General features: G+C 39.2%; 1 protein-coding gene across 2 annotated transcripts in view; it reads left to right on the forward strand.

The window, feature by feature from the left end:
• Positions 1–23,121, forward strand: part of BNC2 (basonuclin 2) — a 327,802-nt gene that overhangs the window by 238,185 nt on the left and 66,496 nt on the right. The gene's annotated exons all lie outside the window — the stretch shown is intronic.

Consider the following 23,121-nt stretch of genomic DNA (forward strand, 5'->3'; position numbering starts at 1 on the left):
AGGAAACTATTTCCAGCTTTCTTGCTTCAGAACGTGTTTGAAATTCTATTAACCATTTATGATCACAGAAGTTTTTCTGTGAAATAAGTATATATGTATGTGTATATATGCACATATCTAAATAATCTATAAATTTTATTTATATTTCTAATAGATAGTGAGTGTGCGTGTCTGTGACTAAAGTCTCCATGTTTGAAACTGATTCTCTGTGGATGAGGGGGAGGGAGAGAAGGGCTTTCCTTTTAGCCTGGAAAATCACTTTTCTTGCTGACAATGCCATGTTGAAGCCTCTACCGGAACGTATCCTGCACTATGTCAAAGAAATATGACCACTGAGTTGAGGACAGGATCTTGGGGTTACTGTCCATCTCAATTTTCTTGTAATAAATGCAGTGACCTGTTATAAAATAAAGAAAACAAAAGGGCATAAAGCTATTGATCGAAGGGAAATGTGTGTGTGCAAGTGGAGAAGAGTGAGTTGTGCCAAGAATCCAAGGAATTAACATCATTCTTCTCACAAAATACAGCTCAGAGATTAGAACTTCTGCTTTTTATAGACTACTCTCTTCACAGAGGACCTCAGGCTGAATTCAAATCATGGTCTTGGAGGTGATAAGGTTGTGATATTAACCATTCAGCTACACATCAATGGAGATTAACTCAATTAGAGAGTATGGAGTCCAGACCATGACACTTTAATGGATTTAAGACTTTTCCCGGTTTAGACACCTCTTGCTCTGAGGTTAGGGGTGGTTTTGATTGTCTATGTGTCAGCACTGGCTTCAGGCACTTATGAAATTTAGGCCCACAGACACTTAGGAATCAGGAAGGGCCACAGACAATCAAACTTGTCATCTGTCCAGCATCAGCTGATTTACTGCTTTTCTTGAAGTCCAAGGGATCTCAAGGGGACTTTTTTCCCTTGCAGCACTGATCTTTCAATGAGGTGCTAGTGCCTGTCCTGAGCAATAACAAGGAATAACAGTGAAGTGTGAGTGACTCTTATTAGGAGGGGTAAATGTCATTAGCACTTACTGTTGCCTTCTAGGCAGTAAGAGCACAGCATTGAATGTAGACAGACAAATCCCTTTTACTTATCAAGGTACATTTTGAATCTAATGAAGATGAACTCTTATATTTTAATTAAGAAATTTACTTTTCTTTCCTGTGCTGAAATATCTTCTATGATTTGGTTGTCATTTTGCACCATGTCCTAGAATTGTGAATACTTACCTTGAAGCCAGGAAACATGTATTATTCTACTGGCTCTAATATATTAACTTGCTGCACGAGTCCTTTGTGCTTCAGCTTGATTCTTCTCCTCCCCCACGGCTTTTACAAAATGTTCTAATCATCCCAATTAATACTTGGATGTTGTTAATTAATGTTTATGAAGTGCTTTGAGATCCGCTAATGAAATAGAATGTGTAATTATGATTGTTCTTTAGTCAAATTCTGAAACATCACCACCACTGGAACAGTAGGTTCAGTAAATATTTTTTTTAATAATCTTTTTAGCAAATGGATGAGGAAGAATTTGTTTAATTTGTTTCATTTTTACCTTTCATAGTAGGCGAAAGTATGTCTGTTTATATCCAGACTTGCTGGATTCTTCATGATGAATCTTGCCAGAATTGCACCCTGAAGTCTTACATTCCTTCTGCTGGAAAGGGTGTGGAAACCTGTGTTACTGTCTGACAGTTGTCCTGCAGAGAAGGAAGTCACTTGTAGGACAGGTAGATTTTTAAGACTGCTGGCCCTGTATATATCAGCTTGCTGGGTTTTGTGTGTATCTGTATAGCTTGCCTAGTGATGTGGATATGGTTATAGAGTTAACATCATTACATTTTTATCCACACAGTCTGGATATTGGATGTCTTTAACTTGTGTCCAAGTTGACATGTGGCGCTGACAAATAGGAATAAAGGAAATGAGCCTGCTCATCAGGTTGCGTGCAACCTTACTTAGCTTATGTTGCACCAGGCTTTCCATTAAAACAGAATGGCTCTCAGACTATTTGGAAATAGCTAGGACAATGCCTGGGTAACTTACTCTGTTCAGCTAGCTCAACATATAGCTGAATGAGTGCTTGGTGAATGGCTTCAGAAAAGGATGGTCACTATAGATGGTCAGCATATTAATAGAAGCAGTTCAGTGTTACTAGCCTCAAACATTTGAAGGTCATAAATTCAGATTCTAAATATTGGGGAATTGGTTTAAAAGATTAGATTTAATATAATTTATTTTTGCTTTCCATTTTATACTGGAGAAATTTAGGCTTGTGTTTTCAAGCTGCTTCTTCCTGTTTTGAAACCTACCCTAAAAAACAATGAAAAATGAAAATTTCTTTAGATAAAAAAGAAAATCAACACAAGAACTCCAGGAAGCAGGTACCCCACCTTGTAATATCAAGAGATTTTTGATAAAATTGCAAGAATTGGCTATTCTGCAGTAGTGTTCCTGAGTACTAAATAAAACATGCTGCATATGTAATGTTACAATCCACAAAAATGCTTTTGTCCAACCTATCTCTTTTAGAAAGAATTCCATAAAATAAAATTAAATTTAGTTTTAAAGAATTTAACTAGTACTAATTCAATCACTTTCCATGTGTGAGCTGGTTTCCTCTTGATAGGAGTATTTCAAACAGTACCACAGAATGCAAAACAGAGCTCTTCTCTCCCCTTTGTAGGCTCAAAGAGTTGTGAGGTAATGGATATAAGACCCATGACATCCATTTTCTGCCACAGCTGAAGGCAGAGATATATTTCTTGGGAGAAAAAGGGTGAGGAATTAATAATGTCTGTAGTAGATTGCTCACACAATTGCGTTTGTTGTGAGGCTGCAGAGAACCTGGGTGTTACAGAATGTAAGAAGCTGTTCTGGGACAACTGAACAGCAGAGGTGGTGTGGTCCAGAAATACAATGGCAGCTGCTTATGGTGTGCATACCATCTTTTACCTGGTCACTTCCAGCCTTTGGAGGCTGTGGCTTGAGGAGCTTGTGTTCCCCCAACCACATACGGTTAGCAAGTTGATTTTACATGACAAGCTTAAGATGCATCTTGAAAGAGTAGGTTTCTCATAATGCCTACTTGTATATATTCTCGGAGCCTGGTACTTGATGTGTTATAAACTGAACAGCCCTGTAGCCCCATATATGTTTCAATTTGCTGATTTTGTTACTGTGTTATAGTGCAGTATTACTGCATATAGTAGTAATACTGTCCTATAACAATTATTAAATGGAAGGTTGTTTATTCTGGTAGTTGAAAGAGTACCTGTTCAGCTGGAATGAAGAGTTAGCTCTCTCATTGGGTCAATACAACCATTTTTCTTAGGCATGGAAACATTGTGAAATAAGTAACATGAGCTTTACACTTTTCCCAGGGTCACAGAAATAATAAAAAATACATTTTTTTCAAAGGTTTTGTTTGTTTGTTTTTGGGTTTTTTTTTTTAGGATTAGTAAACTGCAGGATCAAATAGATCAATGAAAATATAGTACATTAGCATGGAAATGCTTGTTATATCAATGTTAAGATTTGTTTGGAGCAGGATAAAAATGTCAATGCAATATAAAGTTTTATGGGCTTTGAATCACTTGTGAGAATTTAAATGTCAAACCAGTTTGAGGTGCTTCAGAAGTGCGTCAAACTGAAAATTTGAAATGAAAGTATACATATACTCCCATGCCTGAATAATAGCTTCAGTAATATAGTATGGATTTCTAATACTAGTCACACCAGACATTAGATGTGTGTCTGTAAGGCTTTCCCCCGTTGCCAGTCTGCTTTATGTTGTAGTGCTCTGTAAATCCCTCTAAGGTACTCACTTTCACTTCGACAGAGTGTTTACCCTCAGTTCATACAAGACAGTTGTACTGAAATTACAGCAGCTACTGCACTGTACAAAAGTCCTTGTTTTTTTATCTAGCTCTTCAAAGGAACAGAACTTGTATGACAATGCTTTGTATAACTATTTTCAGCTTAGTTCAAGAGACAAGAAGGAAGGTGCTGCATATATATGAAGTCTCTATATGCTTTGTATATATGGCCAGGTAGTGGAGAGGGACACTGGTAGTTCCTACACTGAAGAAAAAACAACACTCATCCCTTTTCAGGCACCATAGAGAGACAGGGGGGAAAGAGGTTTAAAATGCAAACCAAAAGTATTCTCATCTTATTGGACACTAGAGATGTAAAGCCATAGGGAGCCAAACTTAATTTGTTACCTGGAGAACTGCTCAGTCACTGTCAAAAAGTAGGTCCTGATTCAGCAAGGTGCATAAGCACCTACCCAACCTTAAACAATTAATGCCCTTGACTTCAACAGGGATCTACTCACATGTTTAATGTTAAGCATATGCTCGTATATTTTTCTGAATTGGGGCCTCAATGAATGTATGTATGTCAGCTTGATCAGCTGAGGTCACACAACAGTTCCCTTCCTGTAAGCATTGCCCTTTAGTTGAAAAGGAATGAATAGTAGGTTGTGAGAACTGTATGAGAAAGTATGTTTCAATTAAAAATCGCAGGTTTATAAAGATTCTTTCTTTATTGTTAACTGTTTTCACTGGGGTAGACTCTGCACTGACATTTATTATATCTCTCAAAACCAGGCCACAAGCCATGGATCATTTGTGGCATGTTTTGTACATGGAGACTCAGTAATGAAGCAGATTCTTATCATGAGGCCTCCAAGTCAGTTTTGTTATGTTCATGAAGACCAGGGCCTCACTAAAGGAAGGTCTTAACTTCTTTGGTCCAGGTTGCTGCTCTTTTTCTTTCCTGCCCCAAGTAGGAGTTTTGTGGGGTAGGTGGAAGAAATAATCAGTGAGCACAAGGTCCTTGCCCACTCAGCCATCCCTTCGCAGTGTCTGTGGGTCAGGTATGGGTAGGTGCTTCATCCCCAATTCCTCTGTCTTCTAGCTGGGTGTCTGCAGACCACCCTAGAGCACAGCTCTTTGACTCTGGTTGCACAGGGAGCCAAGACTTTGCCCAGCGTGCTGAGCTGATTACGTAGTACGTACAAATTAAGAGATGAGTTTCTGTTCCCTTTGAAACACGTGAACATATTTTACCAAATACCCTCTGTGAAAAAGAGGAGGTTTGCAAAAGTGGTTGAAGTACTTGTTAATTCATGACTGACTGAGGTAATGTGAAGAGCAGAGTACAGCTAGGGATCAGATACAGGGAAGGGAAGAGTCCTTAAATGTTACATTTCCAACAAACTTTGGCATGTTTAGAAACCAGCCTTCTTTCCTAGTATCCTGTCCTTTTATTCCTATTGGCAGCTCGTCCTTTGTGTCACTCAAGACTTTATAATAAATCCATAAAAAACAAATAGTCCTGCCTTTTGTTTGGAGGAAAACAGGAGACTTCCGCTTTAGTGGATGGACTCACTTGGTGTGTGGAGTTGTAAAGAATACAATGTTGGACGTATGATGTTGTGTATAATCCTTGGAGTATCAATTCTGACCTGGTTACATGGTAAATAACGTTGACTGATATAAAATAAACACATTCATGGTTTGCACCATGTGTTTTATAATAATTTCTGCAGCTTTGTTTGTTTGTTTGTTTTTGCTGAATGGTAGCCTACAGATAGATCTTTGAAGTTATTCTTTTTACATATACAATTTTTTAAAAGTAAGTTACAGTTTTACTTTTTTGAGCATGATAGCAGCAGGCACTGATATCTCCATGTGAACATGACTATCAAAATCTGTGCTTCCAAATTCATAGACCTACCCCTCAAGAAACAGTAAAGAAATTGACATTTCAGTTTCCATCTATGAATACAAGAAAGAAAATTGTCATTTAGAGGCAGACTCTGATATTTATTTTAGTAGTGCCTTACTTTACAAGCAGTGGAACCACTTGTGCAGTAAGGCACTGTTTAGTTGAAATGGAGATATCAAAACTAAGCTCACCTTCTTCACTCTAAATTCCATGCTTTTTGACAGTTAAGCATAGTGAATTAACTTTTCAAATTTCACTCTTTGTGAAATTATTTGACTTATGTTTCCTCTGCCTTTAGCCCAGCTCCTCTAGCACGTGTCTGTTAAAGCAAAAATAAATTTAAAAATAGGAGGGAAGGGAAACAAGGATTTAATGAATAATATCTGGGGATATCAATGCAGATATAGAATTTTCAGAATCCCACCTATATTCAGTTCCTGAATCTCTCACTGTACCTTTAAAAATGATGTTGTGACTGCTTGATTGTTTTATGCCCAAAAGTTGTTGAGTGAAAGCAGTTTCCACATTGCATAGTATTTAATAAAAATACTTTAATGGCCAATTGTTAAGATAAAGTGTAACAGTCTCACTCAGCTTTGGCTATATATTTAAGTATTGATTCACAGTGTAAGAAGTTCAGACGCTGAGGAATCATACCAGTTGTCCATGAGAACCAGAATGAAACAGATGAGGAAAAATAATTAAATCTTATGAAAAGCAGAAAGCAAGTTATGAGTAAGCTTGGCTAATATCACATCCACCCACAACACACGTGCGCGCGCGCACAGGGCTATTTGCCTTTTAGTGATGTTCACTTTGGAATGCCTGAGCTGAATGATTTGGACCAAATCCTGCAAACAGTTATGGTGCTGAGTCAGTTTATGTCCTTATATTTTAAAGCCTCAGAAGCTTTTTGAAGTGTGAACTTCTTCTGGCTCACTTATCTCCTCCAGAGCATGTGAGAGCACAATGCCCCTATGGCAAAGAAATGAGAAGTGGCAGTAACCATAGATATAAACAGTTTCTTCCCTCCACCTTGGAGGAACCCAGCTGTTGCTGACTAGCCCTCTTTTTTCCCTATCATTCTGCAATCTGTTTGAGACTGCATTTCAATAAAACCTGAATTTGGAGCTTAAGTATTTAGTTTGTTAGCTTTTCTCCCCATTCTTTCTTTCTTTTTTTTAAGATTAGCCACTTGACACATTTTGTTGGAGGTCAAAATGTCTCTTTCTAGTCAGACATCTAGTGCAGGGATTCCCAGCCTGTGCTTTATGATAGCCTAGAAGTCAGTGGAGCACCTGCTTATTCTCTTGGCACCTGGCTGGTCTTGCTGGTATTTAACTGCTCTACTGCATTAAAAGACCACAAAAAAAGCCATCAAATTCTTTCTTAGTTTTTCTCTTCTATGTACACAGTTACTGCAGATCTGTATCTGCAATGGGATAGGAAAGGGCTCAGAAACAGTTTTTTTCAGGATGATGTTCACGTTATGAAAACATTTCCAAAATCTTCATGTGGGTTGTTGTCGTGTGTCCCGTCCCGTCCCATCCCCCCCCGCCCTGGCTTCTCTTAGTGCAGGATTGTACAAGAGAAATAGATTTGAAAGATTTTGTCCAGGCCACTTTTAATATGCTCAGTAGTACAATGCTTCATTCCTTTGGGAAAAACTGGGTAACTATATTATTGTAGGTATTGTAAGAACATTATATTATAAGCTTAACAATGTGGCTTTCAAACTTGGGAGGGGGCTGGAGATCGAAGAAATTATCTCCACAATAGAAATATATTATTTCTCGTATCAAAGAAAACTTCTTCGAAAACATTTCCTTTGCTTATTATATTTTTCCCCCCATTTATTCTTGTCAGTACAGGACACATTCAGCATCTGTTCTCTTGCAAAAGCCCTCAGGAAAAATTAAAAAGCTGTTCTTGCAAACTCATCATTATTATTAAGAACCATAATTCACCTCATGGTTATCTCAGCCCTTCTCTAGCTCTTATCTGCACTCTGTCATGACATTGCCTTCTTGAGCAAGGCGTCGTTCCAGCCTCGTCTCATCTCTCCCACCTTAATTTGTACTGATGCGTTGCAGTTTGGTGACAGGCAGTTGTTCGTGCTTGAATAACCCAAGATTTGAATTCTACACTTTGTGGCATCCATGTAATGCTTAGCAGTGGGTACAGCTGTTAACTATTCGCTTATAAATAATCTTTTTCCCCTCTCAACCTGTCTCCCAGGTAGTGTACCTGTCACCATTAATAACTCATCGGTAGCTCCCCAGTGATTTGGCCCATCACTTGTCATTCACAGTGGAGCGCTGCTCTGGCCTGCTATTGAAGCTCACACAAGCTCCTTCAGCTATTCACTCATCCCAGCAGCTGTGCTGTTTCATGTTCCTGACTTGCGGGAAATTGCGCTGATGGGTTCCACCATTAGGCGCCTCAGTTGTCCCCTCTCATCGCTGACTGCGCGCTGAGCCTTGCCTTTGGGAAGTATAATGTTGTCTGCTCCAGACAGTGAGATACGTTACAAAGTGTTTTAAGTTGGCTCTTACCTGGCCATGTTGATTTCACTGGAAGTGTAACCCTGGAGTTCGTTTGGACCAGTAGATGTAGCAATTATGTGCACACACCTATTTAATACTAAAAAGTTTGTCTTACTGTTTATTTTTACTGTGGTAATAGCCTCACTGATGTACATGGTCCAGAAGTCAGAACAAAAAGACGACTGAGACTCTGTATTGATTACCTATTTGGGCATGGGAAAGGGAGGGAAGACAGAAGTGACTTTGGTTGCCATCTTGCTATAAAAGATTAATTTTTTACTCCATTACTCTGCATAACAGAATAGTTGTCCCTTCTCTTTGAGAGTGATATGCTTCCTTTCCTAAGGAGCCCTGGCTGGGGTATTTATTGTTACCTGATCCTCTTGCTTAGTAGAAACTTACTGTAAGCATGGTGTAGTTTGTGGACAGGAAATCGTTCAGGGTCAAGGCAACAAAGAGACAGGTCTCGTGAACAAAGATGGTGCTTTGGAGAGGCATTCTAAAGTGAAGTGATACATAGGTAGCTGCTATATGAGTTTTGTAGCTGTTGGATTAAGATAGTTTCTGCTTTACCTATTTCCTGAGTAGAAACTGAGGCAAAGCAACTTGCACCATTTAACAACTGCATTTACATTAGTAAAGATAGTACTCTCTGGTTTGAACACTGAGCTTGGATTAATTGCTAATGTAAAGGTTTTCTGGGTGTACTTCTAACAAATCAGTGAAAATCAGAACTTTTCTGCAAGAATGACACTACAGGAATGGCACTGCAGGAATACCCTGAGGAAGGCACTACTGGGAGAAAGTGCCTGTGCTGGGTTTGTTTGGATGATGAGTAAAATGGCAACTCCAAGAGGCAGACATCCCATGCAAAAAGACCTAAAGGTGAAATAGTCCTTCCAAACTCTTTGTAAAACTCTAAACCACTGATTGTATGGAGGCACATCATTAATGGATGAGCACTACTGCTTCCTCACAAGAATGTTATATCATGTGTACTTAAGGCTTTTTGCCTGGGCTACAAGTTGAGTAGTAATCTCCAGTGACAAACACTAAGTTAGCAAAAGTGACTTGCCCAAACACTTCAGTGAGGTGAGCCAGCAGTGGAATATTTGACTCCTAATTCTGGGATCTTGTAATACTCATTACCCAACTAACCAGCTAGATTGCTGACCTTGTTGGGTTAGGTGCAAACCCCATCGAAGTCACTGGGAGCAATTCCACTGCATGCAGGGAATCAGCATAGAAGGTAGGTACCACTTCAGACTTTATTTGAGGATGCAATGCAGACAGCGTGTTGAGGAGATGCTGGCCCTGTATGGAAGGGGAACTTCACCTTGTGAAGGAACTGGCATGGATCTTCCTTTTGGGCATTAGTATACCAGACTGTTCCACTCTCATGGGGTTGCTGGTTGGAAGGTCTTCTTTTTGTTGAAATAAAAGCTTCTTCCTCACAATTAATTATTAAGTGTTCCAGGGCTCTATTATATATTTATATGTTCTTGAGAGCTCTTCTCTTACATGCACTCTCTCTCTGTTCCCCTCATTGGTGTTACAATGTCGTTCTGATAGCTGTTCACTCGCTTCATTTCTCTCTGTCAGTTTGTGGTGCTGTCACCCAAACAAAAGGACATTGTATTGCAGAGGGGATCATAAGAGACCAACAAGGGCTGGAGGCATTGTAAATTAATGGAAGACTATTTTTAATCCTAATCAAAGCAAATTCTATGTTGATTTGGAATATTTAGATTCCACTATAAATTTTAGAAAGATTTTACCTTACTGTAGACTAGCTATCCTGTGTGTTTTGTGGATCTCTTAGGTACAGAATGCTTTCCTAAGTTTTTGGCTCCAATTGTTTTCGGCAGGGAGAAAATTGTCTGTCCCCAAGTTTATTACCAATGTGTTTTCTTTTTTGCTTTCCTCTCTGTCACACCTTTATTTTTTCTTGCACCTCTGTTGGTGTGAGTAGTCATTCCTCAAAGAACCTTTAAATGTACACACATACACACACTCACATTGACTCACATTCTCCCCTACCTGTTCAGCAGTCGCTCTCAAAAAGCACTCAGGCATCACTTCTCAGACAGTAATGCATGTTGCTGGTTTGCTTTATTGCTCTTTCTTTGGTTTAAAGAACTTGCTTTCTGCTGGACACAGTAGGGTTAAAAAAGAAGTTAGTGGTTTGGCACTTTCCAGCTGCTTCTCAGGAGAATATAAAGTGCCTGTGGATCAGGTCCAAACCAGTGGATGTTTAAGAGAAGGAGGAAAAAAAGCTAGCTGAAGAGCAACATTCTTGTGTGACTTCGTTACCTTCTGTCGTGTTAAAAAAAATTGTTTTGCTTTACAGTTTTAAACATTCAAAAAAAGTTAGAAGCACCAAATGACCTCCAGGCCTGTTGGCTCTCCAGACTCAGTTTATCAAGTCTCCTCCACCTTTTTCCCTGTAAAAATCCAGAGTGAAGTGTGAAAAGCATCAGAAAGTCTCGTTTGTGCCAGTGCAGCCTTTTAGTTGCTTGCCAGCACCTTCATCTCTTCATATGTTTCTAGCTAAGGTCTAACATGGAACAAAAACCCGACAGCAATAGAGACCAGATGCCGGTATTTCTTCTCTGTCACTTGGCTGCTGAGCAGATGGAATTTATATCAATCGGGCATGCTAGGAGGAAGAGGCCGTGGCAGCCAACATGTGGAACTGGGGCTGAGTGACATTTTTGCTAATGTTTTGTCCTTGTAGAACATTATGCTTCCTCTTTGCTTATGAGCTGTGGTTTTCCTGACTCAGACGAGGTTCCAAGCCCAGCTGGAATGGTTGTCTCCCCACCACCCCCCTTTTAAGGGAGTGCTGGGAGCGATGGAGGAGTAGTGGGGCCCTGCACAATGGAGCTCTTTATAAAAATACCTGACATCTGCATGCAATGCACCCAAATCATCTTAGCTGAGCAGAGAAATTCACTGGGCATTACCAGTCACTTTTTGTCTGTTTTTGTATGCTTGTTTGATTTATATAATGAGTGAATGCCTCTGGCAAAGGAGTACTTTGAGCATATTATTGGACAGGAGCAATTTTCCAAGAGGTATTGTCATACATGGTCTCAGAATAAGAGTATTAAAGGCAAAAAAAAAAAAAAAAGCAAAATGGGCTTTTTCTTTCTGTTTTCAATCACTTCTTGGAAAAAAAAAGAACAAAAAGCAAAACCTTGAGAAAACTTCATAAAGCATAACCTACACCAGTACCTACTCGGTGAGGCCATTCTGCAAGCAGAGATCTTGTGCTGCAGAAGCCATAGAAGGAACGTGGACAGGGAAGTTTTGTAAAGTGATATCAAGACTACCTATGCACAAAAAGTAAGTTCTCAATGAGGTTGCCAAAATCAGCAAAGAAACAAAGCAATTGGAGGCAGTTCGTTTCAAAAGTAATGAAGAGGGAGAAAAAAAGAAAAAGAGTTGCGGAGGGAGTGCCACGGTAGTGTCATTTCTGTTCTAGCTCTGAAACTGTTCCTCCTCCACGTCAACGGCAGTGTGATTAGTAAACAGAGAGCTTCTTGTAAGTAAGGAGCTGCATAAATCGGACTTCAGTATCAGGAATTTATGGTTGTGCCCAAGTTAAATGGTTTATAATCACTTGTGCAGTTAATTTTAAATCAAGCTTAGACTTACGTTATAAAAAAGTAAAATAAATAAAAGGACTTGAGCACTTTAATTTGACAAAATTTGTTGCACTCTTTAAAGGGGGAGTGGTGCAGGAAACATGAGTTTTGGGATCCCTGAAGACTTCTGTTTGACCTGCATGTCTCATCCTAAACTCTCCAGCCAGCCAGCCTCCCTTCATCTGAGAATGCCTTTGTAGTTTGTCAATTTCTCTCCTGATTCATCTGGAGGGGTCACTAGAGAGTTGATGTGAGGTGTTACCTCCTCTGTCATGTTGTGAGTGAGCTGTCTGAAGGCAGCTTTGAGCTGGTTTAGGAATGGAGGGCTGAATGCATCCTCGCTGCAGCCTCCTAAATGCTATAAAGTATTCGCTTCCTGATTGAACTGCTAACTCATCTCGGAGTTTTGCACAAGTCCAATGTTTTGCATAATGGCCCTGCCAGTTACATGGAATCCAAGACATTTAGCAAATCAAGTCAGGTAACAAGTCACCATGATGTACATTTTTCGTTAATATGAATTATAGTGGCTTCCTTTTATAAGGCAACATGCTGTATTTAATAACAGCAGTAAAGCAACATGTAGGTGTTAGGTGCTAGTAAGATGAACTGAACTTCAGTGCAGCCCAATGCAACAGGTGGAGGCCACATGCATTTTAGGCACAGTCATACGATATCTTGCATGTCATCAGCTCGGTTACATTTCATTCCAGTGTGAGCACGAATAGCACCTTCTAGAACCGAACCTTTTTTTCTTTTTCTTCTCTTACCTGGCAGTGCTCTTTACTTGGTCGAACGGAGACCATAATGGACTAATTTTTTAGACTTCCTCAGAGTACATCCATTTGTGACCAGGAAAGTGTTTGGCTTTTTTTTTTTGTTCTCTTCTCTAGTCATTATGAGAGAACATGTAACCAATAAAACACTTTTAAATCTGATCTGTAAAATGAAGCTGGAGGAAATCTATTACAGAATTCTCTTATGCTTCTCACTGGGGGGATACTTCTGATAAGTAACATTTCCACAATGTTTTTGTCACATTAAAATATGGGAGGCAAAAAAATTCCTTGGGGTAAAACCATATTCATGATTAGACTTATTTCTCATTGGTTTCATCCTGTGATGTTTCAGAGTAGTGTAAGAATAGGGAAAAAGGAGGAATTATCATAGGTCATAGACTTTGCCAGTAAGTTTAGAATTATTCATAAAGAAACTGCAATAGGGGAGCAGACTGGATGGATGGCTCTGATTTTCCCTTGAAGAATGGGATGCGTATCTTGGCTCCCACCTCCTGAACTCTTGCATACACAGAGGTAAACAAATGAGCTTTGTACGTGCCATTGCAGTAAAATCCATAATTCTCCACAAGGCTTGAGGAAATACTTTTTTTTTTTTTAATTTTTAAATAATTTTTTTGCTCAGAGTAAAATCAATTAACCTGTGTTTGTGACAGTATGTTAGCAGCAGTTTTCTGGTACTGGTTTTAATTCTTGCTGGTTGAAAATAAGAGATTCATGCACATGGAAACAAAGAGGATTGTGTCACTTTCTCACATGCTTTTAAGTGTCACTAGGGCTGCAGATCTTGGCTATTATTTAATTGTATTTTGCTTACATACAGTATAAGAGAAAAATTGCCATATAGGGGTATGTAAATCGCTGATGTTTCACAACGCAGCTGAGCTAGCCTCTCTTTCCACATACACACACACACATGCGTGCGCGCACCACTGTAGAACAGTACATAAACTTAATAAATCTGAATCTTATCTGAATCTGCAACATTTAGGGGAATTGCAGGGAAGGCTGTCAGCACAAACAGCCTGTGAAACCTCACATAGGTTTGGAAAACAGCTCCCAGATTTTCCAGCCATGACATGGTAGTTCAATTTACACTCACTCTTGAGCTCTGTTTTGTATACAGTATGTCACTTCTCTGCTTTAGTTGTGTCAGGATGGCTCTGATCAGTTTGAGCCACAGTAACAAATAGTGCATTTTCATTCCAAAGGTCATGAAACTGTCCAGTCGTCTTTAGTCTTCTCCTTAGGGAATGGCTGCTAGTATTGTTTCTGATTCTGAGGGATACAACCTGGTCTTTTTATCTGGGGAAGAAAATAAACCTGTGGGTAACGTGAAATCATGAAAAGGACATTTTGGGAGAACGTCCAGAAAGGCAAAAAATATGCTTGAATACCCCAAAATGACTATTTGCACTTGCTTCTGTGCCAGCTGTTCATTTTACACATAAAATGCTAGGTATTTAGTTGTGCAAATAGGGGCAAATTCTGAAGATACATTTTTAGAGACGGTTTTCAAAGTTAGTTCCAAATTTTTTATTCTGTCCTTAGCAAATAAGCCTCTGCATTAGTGGGTCTAGTATGCTGTTTTCTTCATATAGCCTTGGAAAGAACTTCATTATTAATTGTAATGCTCCCTTGCTGTGAATAATGAAATGAAAATTAGACTATACATCGTGGTAAGATTGTTCAAATAAGGCTCTTTATCTGTGTTAGCATATGATGGCATAGCATCAGGAAGCAATAGCATGAATGTGTCAGAGAACACAAGTAATAGTCTTCTCAGTTTTTTAGCAAATGGTATCTGTAGCACTCTGTGTCTAGAAAGAAATCAATGCAAGAAAAACAGTATTGTTTTTCTATGAAGAAATCCAAGCAGTATGAAAATAAATAGGACATTTGGATATTTGATGACCATATATGCAACATAGGGGCAGATGCAAAAAAATAACACAATAAATTATATGCTTTTTGCACTGGATTCACAATTCTCTTTGTGACCTCACTGGGTTAAAAAAAGTTAAAAATCATAGAGTTGAATATTTAACAGAATTTTGTGGCAGAGGACTGGAAAATACAGAAAAGCTCTTGTGTTTACCAGGCCACCCCGAAAGGCAAGAGGGCATAAGGCACTTATAAACAGTGGCAGAGCACAAGCAATGTTGTCTTTGAAAAGTTTTCATTTTTCCCTTGAATCAGCTACAGTCTCTTGCTTGAGGTCACCACAGTTTGCAATCTTTGGCAGAAGGCTTCTTCCATTTTTGGTAGTGGCAGTCTGAATTTTTTGGAAGTGTTTTCTTCTCAAACTGCCATTATCTTCCAAACCTGTTTCATGTTATCATTGTCAGATGCTTCTTCCCTGAGTTTCTCAGAACAAAATGTTGTGTTTTCCTGGGATTGGGCTGTGGTTTTTTTTTAAGCTTGGAATTGAGAGTCATATGGTTATGATTTGAGAATGTCAAGCCTGATTTTTTTTTAAAGCAGTACCTTTTTCTCTGGGCAGTGAACTCACTGCAGAAACATCAAAGGGAATGTGTGCTGCTGGATCAAGGTGATTTTTTTTCTCGACCACATCATTGCCAGCTGTGGTGTTTATGATTAGAGGCAGGCGTTCCAGACACCTCTGAGTCCTTGCTAAGCGTCAGATCTTTAACGGGATCCATCCCAGCTGAGTGACACTAAACAGACAGCCGGGGGGAGTTGGTGGGGTAGAGCAACAGAGGAGGGGGTCTTTGGTACTCAGTGCACTCACCAGCCAAGCTTATAACAAACTCTGTTAATGCTAGGCTTTAGGCTGCCTAGAGGCCCTGCATTATGCCTTTCAGGACTGCTTTCATTAGCAGAGGGGATGACTAGAGCCCAGCAAATGCTGTCATTGATCCTCTCACACTGAGTGCATGGATGTGCAGCATTCAGGTCACAGCTTACTCAGCTTTGAAGCAGCTCCATTTCACACTCCTGACAGCCACATACTGCCGACTCGCCAGAGCTGACACAATTCCCTCTCCGATGTGATTCTCCACTCTGTGTAGCTAACTACATTGAATTCCCCACGGATGCTCCTTCCACTAGAAATATTAACACTTGTTTACTGGTCCTGTTGACATAAGAATTCTGCAAATAGCTAGCGCTTCTGATAGCAGCACTCCATTTCATGCGTTCTTGTTTTTGCTGCTTTTCTTGCTGCCGACTTTTGGAGAATATTTTAACTGTGTCAATGATACATTTTTCTCCTAAGCAGAAAACAGGCTGCACCATCTTCCTCAGAATAAAAGTTAGAAACCCAGATTAGATCCAGAGTACCTACAGAGTTACAGATTTTTCGCTTTTAATTGGGACTTTGTGGAGGGGAGGAAGTTTCAAATCCAGCAGTTAGCACACAAGTCAGCTGGCTTATATTTGAGGTAATGGTGTGGAAGCAGCTATTGTATATGGTACCTTAGAGGCCATCCAGAATAAAGGTCACGTAATAAAGGTGCCAGTTAGAGCAAAACCCAAAAGAAGAATGTAAATTAGTCGAACGTCACTGTTAAAGAAAATCAAGACAGTACATTGTGCTGAAATTGCTGGACCTTTTCCGGTGCCATTGTAGCAGACCTTAGGAAGTCCACTTAGAAAGGGCTTTAAAAAATTCTGGTGAGTGAAGATCTTCTTTCCAACCATATGCTGATTTTACATTTCATTGTCTTCTGACATTCCTGAGCTTGTGCTGAAGCAATGGAGATCCAAATCAGTACAGAGGAACTGAATTACTTTGTGGCATATAGTAGTAAATACTACTAAGTCAGGCATCTCAGTGTAAGGATTTCTTGGTTTTGTTTTGAGTCAGAATAAACAATAGTAGTTGTTCCAGTGTGAGAGAGAAGAGTTCCTGAAATCAATCAAGTTCCATTAATGTAAAACCAGTGCAAGATGAGAATCAAACTGATTTGGCCACATAGTGAGGAAGATAGGCTCTGAGCTTGTCTTTCTGTTTCAGTCTCTCCTAATGGTGGTAAGTGAGCCTCAAAAAAGTTGGATGCTTCGATTTGGAAAAAAGTTTCCTGCAGTGTCCGGAATTGAAGTTTTTCAACTTTTTTTCAGAAATGAACACTGAAAACTTGACTTGGGAAAACAAAGTTTGATTAATACTGTTTCTCTTGATTATAAAATTGAGGTTGTTTTCAGGATTCAAAATCTTGAAGCTCCATTTAAAAAATACCTTCGGGTGACTTCCACAATCTAGCCAAGTCTGGACCTAATGAGTCAACCAATTCTCTGCAAGATCTTCAGCCCAGCATACAAAATTGAGAATTTTGAGATTCGTTCATCAGTACTAAGGGCCATGACACCATCTCCCAGCTGATTTCCCACCACCACTTACCAGGATACTTGTCCATGTTTTTTCTTTCTTGCTCTCTCTGATTATATCTTGCCTTGTCACTAACTCAGCTCTTTTTGGCCTCTAGTCAAGCTTGTCTTTATTTTTTTCCTTGTTGCCTGTATTCATCAGCTTGCATAATGCATTTTTCCTGCTTTACCACCATCTTATTTTTTTATAAAACTACCCTGGGAAGAAGGACATTGGAGGAAAGAGATTTGTTCTTGTTGGTCTGCCTTCCTCCCTGAAACAGAAGAGAGTAAGTGAACAGGGTACAGCTCTTTTACTTGATTTCATATCTCTTATCTTCTCTAATTCACTTCTCCAACAATCTAGAAACAGCAGCCTGGGGGTACTGGCAGCTCTTTTCACCAATGGGGAGCATTGGTTGGGGTGCTTGGAGCTACATTTGGTAAGGAGCTGAGCTGTTGTATCAAACCTGAAGAAGTGAAATGGTTTTATTGATTAACTAATTTTTCATTTCAACCCTGGAGTGACAACTGCCTGTCCCAGTGTAATTATTCAGTAAAAGGGGGAAAGGAGGGCAAAGGAGGGAAATGGAAAGGGTAACAACATTTAAATTGTTGCTATTACATCAGTTGGTTTTATAATTAGCATTATTTTATGATATGTTTTGCACCTCCCCCATGCACTGGTAGCCCCAAGTCCTTTCTCAGAAGAGTCTACAAAGATTTTTTTTTCACAGTTTATGGTATGTATGGAGAACTACAGGACTGCAAGACTAAATTTAGGAGTTGTTCAACAGAAGAAGTTTTTATTGGGACACATCAGTTCGTCAAAACTGAGGGAAAAAACTGGTGAAAATATTACAGTTTTCATTAGACTTGGGGTCAAGACATCCTCGTCAAACCTTGAAAAGGAGCTAAATATCCCTGAAAATGTCTGGTAGCCAAAACTTCTTTTCCTCTTCCGAATTAAAGATCTTGTTCTGCCTAAGGAGAACCACAGACCTGAACCGGCGTTACTCTTACCACCATGCTTTTGGACATTCTGAGGCGGTTCTTCCATCATTTCATCTGAAGTTCTTGCTTTTGGAAAGGAGGAAGAGGAGTCGGAGGGGAAAAGAGGTATTGGATGACAGCTTTGGCTAAGAAAGGGAAAAGGAGGTATAAGCTCTTGAGGGTTTTTTGGTAAATGAAATAGTCAACTCATTAGATAAGCTAGCACCATTGCGGTGAGCATCACCGGATAATTTAAGAAAGATAAAAGGTAGAATACAAAGAGACTAGGTGGAAGTTTCAACAAATTATTACTCTGCAGTGATGAGTACAAATTCAGGACTTCTTATTTTATTTCATTTCTAATAAGAGTGTTCCACCTAACAAATAACATTTAGCCCCACTTATCCTCGTGGCTAGACTTGATAGAGTAGGAACATCTATGAAAATATGACTGGCCTAAGAAAGCAGGAGTTTGAAAGAATCATTAAAGTTCCTTCTCCACCTGAAAATAATTTCAGATAAATGTATTTCATAATAATTTAATTTAAGGTGACCATATTCAACAAACTAGACGATAAGGAGTTTTTCTTAGGAGGAAAAAGCAGATGGAAAGGAAATAATGTAACATATTGAAGATAAGGGAATTTTGGTGGCAGGGAAAAGGCGTGTATTTTTGTTGACACAATAGTGTTTTTAAAGGCTTGATGAGGAACTTCCGTGTTTAGAAATCTGATGAAATCCCTAGCTTTTGAGTGTTCTAATTATCTTCCTCTCAGAAGTAACTGAATGTAGAAGAAGACAAAGGGGATGGGCAAAGAATTTGGAAAACTACACATGTTGACTTATGAAAAAGAGCATGTTTAATACTGGCGTAAGTATCACAAACATGCCATACAAGTATCCCCTTGTGTTAACATTTCATACACTAAGTGAGTTCTTTTGATTCGATAGTATACAGGCTGATTAGAGGTGCCATAAATAACACCAGAGAAGGAACCACAGGCAATACTTTGAAGTTTCTTGGCAACAAATTTTGTTTGGGCTGCTAATGGCTATTTCTTGAAATTTTTTGTTCTTCTTCATACTTTGGCTAAAACCTGCAACCCATCCTTGAAAGTTATATAAAATATATACACATACAGCCTGTGTAGTATGTAAGTATCACACAAAGCACAGTTAAAGTATATTCAAATTGCAGGGTAAAGCACTCAGTAGCCAGGAAATTCTGTACCTGAGACTGCACGTTAACTTCAACTCCCTGCCGTTGGGCATATACATACATGATATGTTTCTTGATTCCATGAGCACATGCTGGTGGGGTGGGGGGTTTGTTTGGGTTTTGGTTTTGTTTTTTTTGTTTTCTTGCCAATAGTGGCTATTCAGTATTTATTTTGTCCTTCTAATGGATAGTTCTGGGAATTCTTTTGCTTCATGATATAAACCCTACTCTGGCAATAGAGGTACTGGTTTACTTTTGGTCTTTTCTGTGGTGCTCATTGAAATAGGTAGCAGAGGGGTTCCAAAACACTGATGATATTTTTTTCCCTACCTCCTTACAAAGTAAGTAGGTGTCTTTATTTCCACTTTGTAAGATGCTGAAAAGAATCTTACAAGATATCTTATAAAAGAGAAATATTCTGGCCACTTCTTTTGATGTTGCTTTTGCCAGATCTTCAGGAAACAGAACATGGTGTAAAATTTGGTCTGTTCAGAGTTTCTTTGATGTCAGTTGTGAGCATTTTGCAGTCCTTCCCATCTCATTCTAAAGAGTGCAGTTCAGCTTGCCTGACTCTGGACATGTACGTGATAGTCCTTCCACGCAGGCTGATCATGAAGACGACTTCTCCTGTCAGGGGAAAGAAATGGGTCCTTCCATGATGAGATCTCTCTTATCCTGCAGCAGATGTGTAAAATGATCATTTGAGTCATGATCTAGAAATGCCACATTTTCTGTACTGACTTGAGCAGGAGTCTAGCCCACCACGTTCTTTATGCTGTAAGTATTAGGAGAGAGGAATGCCACTCTAAATACTTCACCTTGATCCCAGAAAGTGCTCAGTCATAAGGAACTATTTACCTGAATCACACAGAAAGGAGCAGCCACAGCAGGAACAACCTGAAGTTCTACCAAGAGCCTTACAAGGCGGGAAATGCCACGACTGAGTGCTTGCTTGTGCAGGATTAACCTCCCCTTAATAGAGATACTGCCATTTTTAAGGGAAGCCACAAGAAATTCTTATCCTCACGATCCATTCATATAGCAGGAATCTTCAGAGCCACAATGCAGTTTTGTTCCATTTGAGCTTTGTCCCTGTCCTATCTCTGGCATCTTCTCTATCTTGTTTGTTGTGCAAACCACACACCAAATCTCCAACTGAATTCACCATCCCCACCACTAGTTCCCTTTTCCAGTCTTATTTTCTCTCTGACAAAGACGTCAGTCTGACCCCTGGTCTCTGTATTTGCCAGGAATCTCTTTTCTCTCATGCAGCCATAAGTTCCTCCTCCTGGCTATTAGAAGGAGCATTTGCAGAGAACTGCCTCTTCAATCCCTGCCGCATTAAGCTGGTGCACCTTCTATTCAGATTGAAGCTTTAGGGAATGTAGCTCTGGAGCTGTAACATGTTGTTGCAAAGCGTGTGCAAACAGGCTTATGTCCTGGCTTGGTGATACTTGAGCTGGTTTCCACAGGTGCCGCAAGGAACATCCTGGCAAAGTTCATGTAAGATCTTCAGACAATAGTCAGAAATAAGTTAACTATTGATACCGAACCTTTTACAACTGCTTTGACTACTATTATTACTAATCAGCCTGAAACTGATACTTGGCATGGGCAAGAAGCTCAGCACAAACAGGCTCAAGGCAGGCAAAATGAAACAGATGTTTATAACAGCCAGTTTTCAAGATCTTTAATGTGATCACTTCCAAAGTCATAGCTATTACTCTTTGTATCAGCTGAGGGTCAGAGCTAGTATTTTTTATTTCATAATGTCATGGTAAGTGTCTGAGAACAATTTAGTGTGGGAGTTGTTGGAGAGTTTAGGAGAGTGATAAGAAAGCAGTGTGGTAGAGGTATTATAACAAAACAAGTTGGGTGTTCCTTACTATGTATAAATAATAGGATTTGTAGTGTCTACACCTTAGTTTTGCTCCAAGACAGCCTAGCATGTGTGGCTGGTACTTACTGAGTTGATCACCAGAGGTCTCACTGACCTTGGCAGCCTTATATGACTCAGACTTTCACATGGATGAACTGTTCCTGAACAATTTCTTCCAAAGTACTGGGTACAAACAGTCCTTTTAGTTTAGATCAGGTGGCTACCGCTGTTTTTTCAATTTTCTCTCTTTACACTTTTTTTTAAGTCTTTTTTCCTTTTTTTTTTTTTTGTCATTGTTGCTGAACTATTTTATTACAATCACTACAAGAAATTGTCAGGTTATGGTTCCTTTCAGGTCTCCATTAGTTTTTTTCTTAAAGAAAGGCAGAAGGAGGTTTCATTCTCAGTGCAGAAGTAAACAGCAATATTTCTGTTCAAGTGGAAGTCTGTGCTATTATACTTTAATACCTTTATTTTGGTACTGAGAGCCAAATGAGGTATTACTAAAACCATTATCTAAAATAGTAGAAAATCTATCAGATGCTGAAATATTTTTGTTCACTTGTGCTGTCACTAAAATTAAACTGGTACACCTGAAATTGTATGTGGTCCTCTGCTCTCTAACAGCATTTTGGTTTTTGGAGGGTTTAATAGTAATTGAACATAGTGTTTGTGAGGTACCAGAGCTTGGAATCCAAGACTGTTTTCACTATTAAAAATATTTTGCACTTTTTTTGGATCAGCATATCAGCTTGGTCAAGAAATTCTGTTTTATAATTTTTTCCTAGATGAGAACTTAGTGTCTTAGAGGCTTTGGGGGTAGGTTCTGTACTTAATAGTTGGAATTGTAAATCCACAGAAGATAACTTTTTAGTGATACATTCGCTTGTCTTGCAGTATTTTAAGTTTGCCGTCACACGTCTTAATCATTCTGTGCTAGTGAAAGAACTGTCTTATGATGATGTAAAATTAAATTATTTAGTAAAACCTTACTATAACATCTAGGTTCATGGACTGAAAGGAATTCACAGGCTTTGCCCACATTGTCTTACTAAAGGCCATATTGGATTATGAAAAACTGAGAAATCATCATGCCTAACTTTGCCTTGCTGACTGCTGATCTTATGTGCAGTACCTAATCAAAGTTACATATATTGAAGAGGACAGATAATTTTACAAAGAGTGCATTTGATTCTGACTATTTCAACAAAACTATACAAAACTGAAAGAAATCTCCCCTCCTCAAAAAAGGAGTTTTATAGATAGGGTTAATATTTTACATTTCAATGAAGAACTTCCGCAGGTAGATACTCAGACAGCTGACAGAAATAGTCTTTAAAAGGGAGGTGGCATTTTCAGGTGGTTAAGTTTTATAATGGAAAATTTGGACATTCTCCAGATCAAATCATTTTAGTTGGTCAAAATATTGGTAAGGAGTTTTTAGTAGTTTAAATATTAATGATCATTAAAATACTGTCCTAAAATATGAAAGATTTGTATTTAAAATTCTATGAATAAAAAAGCTCCGAAACCTATTAGTGAACTACAGACAACATTGAAACATACAGTGCCTCTGAGGCCAGCACACTAGCTTCCCATTCCTGGCCTGACATGGCTTAACATTGAAAGGACTTGACAGCCTACCACAGGCTTGTGGGAAATGAGAAGGAAGCACATCTCAGGATATCTTTTCACCTCCTCTCCTGCGAAGTCATATTTGCGAAGCAAAGATGACTACAGTGGAGCCTGTTACATTCTTGACCATCCTGTGAAGCCTGTAGAAAGAGGTGCCAATCCTCTCTCAGTGCCCAAGACGCTTTCTAGTGTGCCACAGGCATTACAGAAGCAGCTGTTAGGCATATGTGTAGTATGATGCTGACCTGTGCAATAGCTCTTGTCAAAATTATAATTTTCTGGGACCATTTCTGGTCTTGGTGTCTGATCTCACTGGAAAGGTGCTTAATTT

The sequence above is a fragment of the Gymnogyps californianus genome, chromosome Z (genome assembly GCF_018139145.2).
Source record: "Gymnogyps californianus isolate 813 chromosome Z, ASM1813914v2, whole genome shotgun sequence".
NCBI lineage: Eukaryota > Metazoa > Chordata > Aves > Accipitriformes > Cathartidae > Gymnogyps > Gymnogyps californianus.